Source organism: Amborella trichopoda, chromosome 4 (genome assembly GCF_054954075.1).
Source record: "Amborella trichopoda isolate Santa Cruz 75 chromosome 4, AtrichopodaSantaCruz75HAP2 v2.0, whole genome shotgun sequence".
Lineage (NCBI taxonomy): Eukaryota > Viridiplantae > Streptophyta > Magnoliopsida > Amborellales > Amborellaceae > Amborella > Amborella trichopoda.
The window spans coordinates 34987385-34997075 of record NC_142339.1 but is presented as its reverse complement, the minus strand read 5'-3'; the positions used below and the strand labels follow the sequence as shown (position 1 = coordinate 34997075).

The window sequence follows — 9691 nt, the reverse complement described above, 5'->3', positions numbered from 1 at the left end:
AGATCCTCAGTCGGAGAGAGAGCATAGTCAGGGATTTTTTTTTCTCTCACAAAATTTGTGGATTTTCAATATCCAAATTTAATTGAAATACAAGATCCACGGCGAAAAAAATGCAATATCCAGATTCTAAAAGTCCAAAAATTTAGTCTTAAAGTAAATTTCAGATTTTTGAAATCCCAAAATGTTCAGGGATGCTAAAATGTAATTTTTGGATTTTGATAATTGGATATAATTTCCAAATAATTTTTTAATTCTAAAAATTCAAAACTATTATGAATTTGGGATGCTAAAGTTCAATTTTTGTATTTTCAAAATCTAAAAAATATAATTTTCAAATAAATTTCAAATTTTCAAAATCTGAAATTGTATGAAGATACTAAAACGTAATTCTTTGGATGTTAAACATCCGAAAGAGGGAAATTTGGTCATTTAAAAAAAGGATTGTCTACAAAGAGACCATTTACCTTTTGTATAAGGAGGTCACCATTATTCCGACTCATTAGATTTCAAATTAAATGAATTGGTGTGATTCACGAAGTCTAAGAAATTTTTTTTAAGGAACTTTATATCTAATCAATGGCACTCTTACAACCATCAATTTTTAAATTTAAGGGATAAGAATGAATGTGACGTCCCTGTACAAAAGGTAAATGGTCTCTTTATAGACGATCCCTTTAAAAAAACCACCCGGTTTCTATGTAGCCAAGCCCGCATATGTAGAAATGTGGTCCCCTTTAATATATATATTTTTGAGATGTATTTTTTGACTTAATTTTTAAAGACATGTAATCTCCAACATGGAGATCATGAATATAAATAATTAAATAAATTTTAAAAACTAGAATAATAATTCTAGTAAAAAAGCATTTGGATCGTTAGTTTCCATTATTTTTAGATGAAACACTTACTTATATCCATTTTTAAGATTGATGCTTTACAATTTTTTTACTCCATATGTAATCATGCGGTCCAGCCCGCATGACTTTTCCTTAAAAAAATATGAGGTACTATTGTAATAACAGGTAGAAAATTGGTACAAATGTGATAACAAAAAAAATTACCGTTGAGATTTAAATAAAATTACCTAGATATATGCTCATAGGATCATTATTCATATACTTAATTTTCTCTAAATATTTTAATGTTACCTTATTAGAAATTAATATCTTGGTTAGTCCATTACGGGAGTTACTGTTAATATTGTCAACTAGAAGTTTACATGCTCCTCTAGGATTCCACACCATAAAGATCATTCCTAATTCGTTATAGCACTCCATAAGTACATAAAAAAAAAAGAAAAAAGAAAAAAGAAAGACTTATATCTTAAAATTGAACCAAGACCGTTTCTCGATGGCCAGATTGAAGTATTTAAAAACTTCAAATCTAAGTGGGAACACTCATATGTTCCTCTAATATGGATCCAATGATTTTAGATTGTGAAAATTTTCCATAAGTGTTTTGACCGAGGGAGTTAGTGCACAGTGTGCTCACACAAGAGTATGTTATATGCTCCCGCATTTAAATTTTGGTTATATGTGAGAGGTGGACCTAAATATTTCTTTGGAAAGTATGAGACTTGGGAGACATCATCAACCATTGTGGTCAAATCACGGGATGTTAGAACCAGTGACCCTAAGGGATAAAATCTGCACATACCCAAAAAAAATAATTCAAATCTTGTCATTCTTTTGGATTTTCCTAAAAAACAAAATGAGACCTAAAAAAAAAAGCATAGCATCTACCAGAAGGAACTTCAAGAAAGAAACAAAAGATACAAAAATAAATGAAGCAAATAACAAAGAAGATGATGGAATAGAGAAGAAAGAGTTGAAAGATCAATTCAGCAAAGTCACAAGTAAATAGGGCATCATTGGCATTATTGATGAGACCGCATAATCAGGATCTACTAACTCTTTGCCTGCAGGGGGTGGATATATCATCAAGCATAGAGCCTCGTCTAGATATGAATGAAAACTCTTAAGTTTTTGATGCTTGTGCGAGAAGAGAAACCAAAAGTTTTGATTTTGCAAGAAACTAAGCTTACTGCTCCAAACATTCAGAATGCTAGATCTATTTGGGGAAGAGGGTCTATCCAGTTTTTGGTAGGAACCCTGAGGGCCATTCAAGTGTTTTATTGGGTTCTTTAGGACCAACAATACCAAAGGGGTTGGACTTTGTGTGGAGAAAGATTTGTGTCTATAGTATTTGAATGCCATGTTAATGGTTTTAAATGGTTGTTTACCTAACAACCTTCCTTGAGTAGGAGTTCCTACGTTCCAATTTCTAATATAGTCAATGAATTGGGATCACCATAATGCATGCGTGTATATGAGTATGTGTTAGGGAGAGGACTTTAACGTCATAAGATGGCCTAAGGAGTCTAGTACTTCACATAGATTGAAATAATTGCATGAGATCTTTCATTGATTTTATTTTGAACCATGACCATATTCATATTTTGATTAGTGGAGCATATTTAACATGGACAAATAAGTTCATCACTACGTTATGTAAAAAATGGATAGGTTTCTTAATTTAAGTTCATGGAAAGCAATGTTTCATTTTATTAGTTCCATCTAAACTATCTTCAGATAACATACCAATTTTCAGTCAATTTGAGAATGTGCATAACGGGCCACAACCTTTCATATTAATTGGATAGATAGAGGAAAAGGAGGCAGTGGAGATGATCAAATAAACATGATTAAATACATATATCAATGATTGGCATGGCTATAAAATTTCCAAGAAATTGTAGACCCTAAGACATAAGCTGATTCAATGGACGAGGGAAGCTCCTACAAAGTAGCCAAGAGATAGATATATTGCAACAAGATTAATTAACGTTTAATGAAGAGCAAGCAATAAAAAGAGTGGAGGACAATAATGCATGAATGTACGATAATTAAGGAGGTATATTAGAGTAAAGATCTAGAACTAAGTAGCTGATCTAAGCACTAAAATTTTACACCCAATTACTAATGCTAGAAGAATAATAAACAATATAGATGGGTTACAAATTCAAGAATTAGAGGACGATTGATAGAACACAAAAGACTATAATTGATCAATCTAAGGAGGTATTTTCTATATAGAACATGCGCAAAAGTAATTTGGTGTTTGTGCCATTTAAGGTGCTCCAAGAAGTAGCTAGCGAGTTGGAATCTCCTTTTAGATTAGAGGAAATACATGAAACAAGTTTGGCCTATCAGATGATAGAGACTTGGGTCCAGATAGTTTCCCCTTTGTATTTTTCAAAGATTTTATGGAATCATCAAGCAAGATATGATATTTATGCCAAATTAGTTTGATGATGGACTTCTAAGCAAGGAAATAAATTCAAATATATTGCCTTAATTCACAAAAATTCAATGATGGTCTGCCGCAATCATATTCAGCTCATCATTCTCTTATGAGCATATACAAAATCATCTCTAAAAGCATAGCAAGAAGAATGAGGAGAGTTCTTCCATTATTAATTTCTGGCCCACAATTATCTAAGGGAGGTTGATAACTGATAGCATGTTAATTGCATAAGAATGTATCACTCTAGAAAATGTACAAATCTACAAAGTACAATTTATAAATTTGATTTTAAAGAGAATAAGATAAGGTGGATTGGGGAGTGCTTCAAGATAGAATGAGAGCAGATGGCCTTAGGCGAAGATGAATAAAAAGTGCCTATCAAATGCACATATTTCAGTATTAATAAATGGGAGGCAAAAAGGATTGTTTAAATCCAAAGGGACACTTTATCCAGATTTATTCTCGCTTTAATGGTAGAAGCTTTTAGTATTATGCTTAAAGACCGTAGAAAATATTGAATTATTTTAGATTATTTTCAGGTTCAAAGTATCTAAAGAAGCACCAAGATTTTCACATTATAGCATGCAAATGATACAATGATATTATTTGATACCAACCTTAATCAAATTGTGCATATAAGAATGCTCAAAATGTTCGCGACAGCCGTTGGTCTTAATGTGAACTTACAGAAGACTACTTTTGTGGGTCTTGCTTGTCTGAAAGAAGGGTTACAAGGCCTATGGTTAATATGGGAAATTCCTATGAAATATTTTGGTATGCTAATTATAAATACATGAATGACAAGATTTGTTTGGGATCCAATAATCTAGAGATTTTCAATGTTGGATTTGTGGAAGGTCAAATCTTTGTCTCTAGGTTGAAGGATAACCTTGATTAAATTTGACCGTTCCATTTACCCATTTATGTTATGTCAGTTCTTCATACGCCTAATGTGGTAGTAAGGATCTCATAGAGAATAATGTGAGTATTCCTATAGGGAGGGCATGAAGAGAGGAGAAGATACTTAGTGGGTTGGGATAAAGTTTGCACTATTAAAAGAGGTGATTTAGGTAAAAGGAAATTTAAGATTATGAATAATGCACTAATGATTAAATAATGAAAAAGTAATTCAAAGGATAGTAAATTATGGAAATAGATCTTGGTGGCTAAATATGGTATAAAACAGAAATACCTTATTGGAGATGGTGGAATGGAATGACACAATCACCTCTATGGAAAGTGATTCTACATTGTAAACCTTTTTTTAGAAAGGAATGCTACGACAAATTGGCAAGGGGGATAAGACATTGTTGAGGCATCATTGCTAGACCATTAAAGATCCAATTTTGTTAATTTTTTATGAAAGTAGAAAACCAGTATGCATGAATTAATGATGTAGTCTTGGTTAGTGGTTCATAAACTAACTGGGAGGTTACATGTAGATTGTATAAAGTGTCTAAATATGTTATCTACTAATTCACACAACTAATGTAAGGTTTTATGTTGAAAATATATTGTGTGATATATATAAATCTCATCTGTTGGGATAGTTTTCTTATTTTGTAGATTGATTTTCTTTTGTATAGATATGTGCAATCTGTCACATATAATAACCTTCATGTATTTATACCCCTTTATTTTCTTAATGAAATACGGTGAACCTTCTCTACCTCTTTACGAGTTGACATGGTATCAGAGTTAAGTTACGATTTGGCATTCCGTTATCTACCATTGCTTTCAGCCTCTGACATGTGACTTCGTCAATCTGATTGCCTCTCCTTGTTCGTCTGATGCTAAAATCCTAGGCAAAATCTAGGAGAGAGATTTCTCCATCAACTTTGAGTAAAGCATCAATGGCTGGATTTGTCTCCGAATCTGAGTAAGTTTTAGGCAATTAGGAAGGCCTTTCGTATTTGGGATCTGTTGATCTTCTCGGCCAAACAGGTTAGCTTCCTTCTTGATCCTCTCAGCCTTGGCTCTCTTATCCTACACTTTTTTAATTCTTGGTAACCGACTAGCATTGGAGAAGAGTGCATTGTTTCCAACAAGAAGTTGACCATGTTTATTTGATTCCTTGATGATTGAACCAGTTGGTATGCAATATTATGTTTTTGTTACCTCATGAGCCTTCTCTCGAAGCAACATCGGGTTTGTTTTATTTCTCTCTGTACTTTGTTCTCTTGGTTTTATGTTTTTTGAATCCTTCTCTCTAAGAACTATTCTCTCTTTCTCTCTCTACAGTCTTTTTTTTTTTCTCAGTCTCTTTCTTTCTCTATGATCTTCCTGTTTTCTTGGTCTCTCTCTTTGTTGTAAGCTGTTTTTTCTCTCTGTTACAAGATTTTCTTTGTACCCGTACTAAAGAGAACCTTTTGTACACTTTATTTGTGTAAAAGTTGGGTTTGTATTTTGTGTACTTAGGAACCCCCTCTCTCTCTCTAGACTTTTATCTTTCTCTCTCACTAGCTTTGGGTTTTGTGTACCCTCTCGCTCTCTTTAAGATCACCAGACTTTTAGCTTTCTCATAATAAACTTTGTAAAAGCCATTTTGGGTATCACCGAAAACTAGAGAGCAAAAATAATGGCATTTTCAGACACAGCTCAAACAATTATTGTTTAGTTAGATGAATTAAACTACAATCATTGGTCTTATCTAATGCGAAGTTTTCTTAAAGGAAAACGGCTCTAGAAATATGGAACTAGTGATAAACAATGCCCTAAGCCATCAGAAAATCTTCGAGAAGATGAATTTGAATCTAAACTGGATGAGTGCGATGTTAATTTCATAAGGTTGTCACTTGGATTGTCAATTTTTCCATTCTCTCCATCAATATGCAATTAGAAAATTTTGAAATAGCTAAGGGAATATGAGATTTTTTAGCCAAAAGATATGTTCAAACCAATTTTGCTAAAATATATAAACATGAAATGAACATACAGAGCTAACGACAAAAGAAGGGACAATCAATTAAAGATTTTCACTCAGAAATGACTATCATTTGGGATCATTTGGCACATATGGAACCTCAGTAGACAACTAATGTTAAGATCTATTATAAGTATCGTAATGAATCTCATCTTGTATAGTTTCTAATGGCACTACAAGATGATTTTGAATCAGTACGAGCCTGTATTCATTATCAGACTCCTCTTCCGACTATTGATAAAACATTGGCTGAACTCATGGCAGAAGAAGCACGGAAAGGAACCTTTGATAACTTTGCTAATGTGAGTGACTCTGTTTTGGCTACTCTTCACAGTAGTACCTTTAATTCAACAGGGAAGAACTCTATTACAAATAGAAAACCCTTCAATGATATATCACAAGTCCGATGCAACTATTACAAAGGATTTGGGCATATAAAGTACAACTGCCCTATTAAACTCAAGAAGAAGGCTCTTGCACAGGGTCTCACAACAGCATCAGCTTCTGCTACTCCTTCTGCTATGACCATCACATCTGCATACCTTACTACATAAGATGTTTAGAAAATGACCAAATAAGCTATCTTTTGTAACTTATCTATTGTTGCTTCTACAATATCTCATACTTCAGGTAATTCAAGCACACATTTTGTTCCTTTGTTCCTTGGTATATTGATTCTGGTGCATCAAATAAGATGATATTTGCTCAACATTTTTTACAATCTCTTGTTTATGTTAACAACTATTCTCCCATTCATACTTCTAATAACTCTATTTGGTCTGTAAGTCATGTTGACACTGTTGAAACCTCGAATCTCTCAATTTTTGATGTACTAATGGTTCCCAATCTTTCCATGAATCTGATTTTTGTTGCTCAATTATGTGAACAAGGTTATGACATCTTGTTTTCCTCCTCTGCTTGTACTGTTCAGGATCACTCGACGAGAAAGCAAGTTGGGAGAGGCCATAGAGTTATTTGTTTGTCTTCAAACACCTACATATTCCTCGACAACCTAGTGCTTCCCATTTCCTGACACTTCCTCAGCAGATCGTCCTAACTCCTTTTTTTATCTTTGGCATAACATGTCAGGCTATATTTCTTTTTCTCGTCTTTAGTTTTTTTCTATCCTCTTGAAAGTTAGAGACTGTACAAACTGATCGTTTTTATAATTGCATTTCCTTTTTCTACTCGTGAGACTTTTAATACCTTACCCTTTGAACTTATCAATTATGATTTGCTTCAATAGGTGGTGTGTTCCTTCAATAAGTAGTGTGCATTTTGCTTTAAGGATGATTTTTCTCAATATATTTGGATTTATTTGTTACACAATAGATCTGATTTTTATCAAATTTATTGTGACTTTTTCACTATGGTTAAAACTCAATTTTCTAAAAACATTAAAAATTTTCTTTTTGAATTTGGTGGGGAATATTTTTCTAAATCTTTTAAAAGTCTCTTGAAGTCTCATGGTATCATTTCTCAGTTATCTTATCTTGATAGACCTCAACATAATGGGGTTGCTGAATGAAAACATAGCCATATTGCAGAAACTGCCAAAACCCTTCTTCTATCCTCATTTGTGCCAAAAGAATTTTGGGGAGAGGCTGTTTACATCTCTACATATCTGATCAATATGATTCTTTTTTTTCTTATAGGGGGCATATTTTCCTATGAGCATTTGTACTCTGCTCCTCCTAACTATTCTCATCTTCGTGTATTTGGTTCAACATGTTTTGTACTTCTTCCAAACGTTGAATGAAATAAGTTGTTCAAACGGTTTGCTATTTGTGTTTCTCTGAATTATAGTCTTCAATAAAAAGGTTTTGGTGTTATGATCCTATTTCACAAAAACTTCATATCTCTTATTTTGTAACCTTTTGGGAACACATTCCATTTTATTCACTTCTTAAGTTTCATTCCACAACCCTTTCATTAACTAATTCACTTCAATTCATTGATCCCTTTGATAAACTTTTAGAGACTACTAATAGTCCAAACACTAGATCACTTGTTTCCAATCCACACTCAAAACAGTTCTTATCAGTATGTTGTTCCAACATCAATAGTTGAAAGTCCTGAATATGCTTCTCCTAAAGGTGATCCCGCCTCTTAGCATGAGCGATGTTATCCTGAACGCTCACATTTTGTGCCCAAATATCTTCAAGATTTTCACTGCTTCTTAGCCTCAGTTCTTGCATTTCGTGAACCTCAATCTTATCGTGAAGTTATCTCAAACCCAAAATGGAAGCAAGTTATGGAAGATGAGCTTCATGCTCTACAGAAAACTAATACTTGGGAACTTGTTGATCTTCCTCCTAGCAAATCTGCAGTTGGATGAAGATGTTACTAAAGTTAAAACTCGCTCTAATGAGACTATTGATTGATGTAAACCTCGTCTAGTGAGAAAACGATTTACTCAAGAATATGGGATTGACTATAAAGAAATCTTTGCACATGTATGACTTCAGTTCGAACTTTAATTGTTGTTGTTTCTATTCGTGGTTGATCCATGTATCAAATGGATGTTAAAAATGCCTTTCTCCATAGAGATTTACACGAAGAAGTCTATATGAAGCCTCCTTCTGGCGTCCATTATAAGTCTCATCAAGTTTGCAGGCTTCGACAAGCCCTAGATGGTCTAAAACAAGCTTTATATTACTCGTCGTGGTTTTGTTCAAAGCCATCATGATTTAGCTGTCTTTATTCATCGCACATCTAAAGGCCTTGTTTTATTATTATTATAAGTTGATGATATGAGTATCACAAGCAATGATTTTGATGACATTCGTGACATCCAATTACACCTTCGTATTTGTTTTGAAATGAATGACCTTGACCAACTCTGTTATTTTTTAGAAATAGCGGTGGACTCTTCTCCACGTGGCTATGTTTTATTTCAGGTCAAGTGTGCCTCTGAAATTCTTTGTAAGTCAAGTTTAACTGACACTAAAATAGTGGATACTCCACTAGAGCTCAATGTTAAACTACAACCCACTGATGGTCAACTTCTATTTGATCCTACACGGTATCAACAACTGGTTGGTAGTCTTAACTATTTAATAATTACTCGGCCATATATTAGTCATGTTGTTGACATTATCATTTAGTTCATGTCTACACCCCGCTCTTCTCATTATGCTGCAGTACTTCGAATATTAAGATATCTTCATGGAACTTTATTTCAAGGTATTCTTTCTCCTCTACTTATTGCCCAAAATTGCATAGTTTTTTTTATGCTAATTGGGCGGGTAATGTTACGAATCCTCGTTGCACCACCAGATTCCTTATTTTTCTAGGTGACTCCCTAATATCTTGGAAAAATAAGAAACAAGATGTAGTTGCTCGCTCAAGTATGGAAGCTGAATATCGTGCCCTTGCTCATACCACCTATGATATTATCTGATTACGATGGTTACTCCATGACATGGGTGGTTTCTCATTCCCTTCATCTATTTTTTGTGA

At 33.6% G+C, this 9691-nt stretch overlaps 1 long non-coding RNA gene across 1 annotated transcript; it reads left to right on the top strand.

The window, feature by feature from the left end:
- The first annotated feature begins 5010 nt into the window (after positions 1-5010).
- Positions 5011-9069, top strand: LOC148782421 (uncharacterized). The gene is made up of 2 exons (XR_016054367.1): positions 5011-5250; positions 7161-9069. It is a non-coding gene; the product is annotated as an uncharacterized LOC148782421 (long non-coding RNA).
- The last annotated feature ends 622 nt before the right edge of the window (positions 9070-9691 follow it).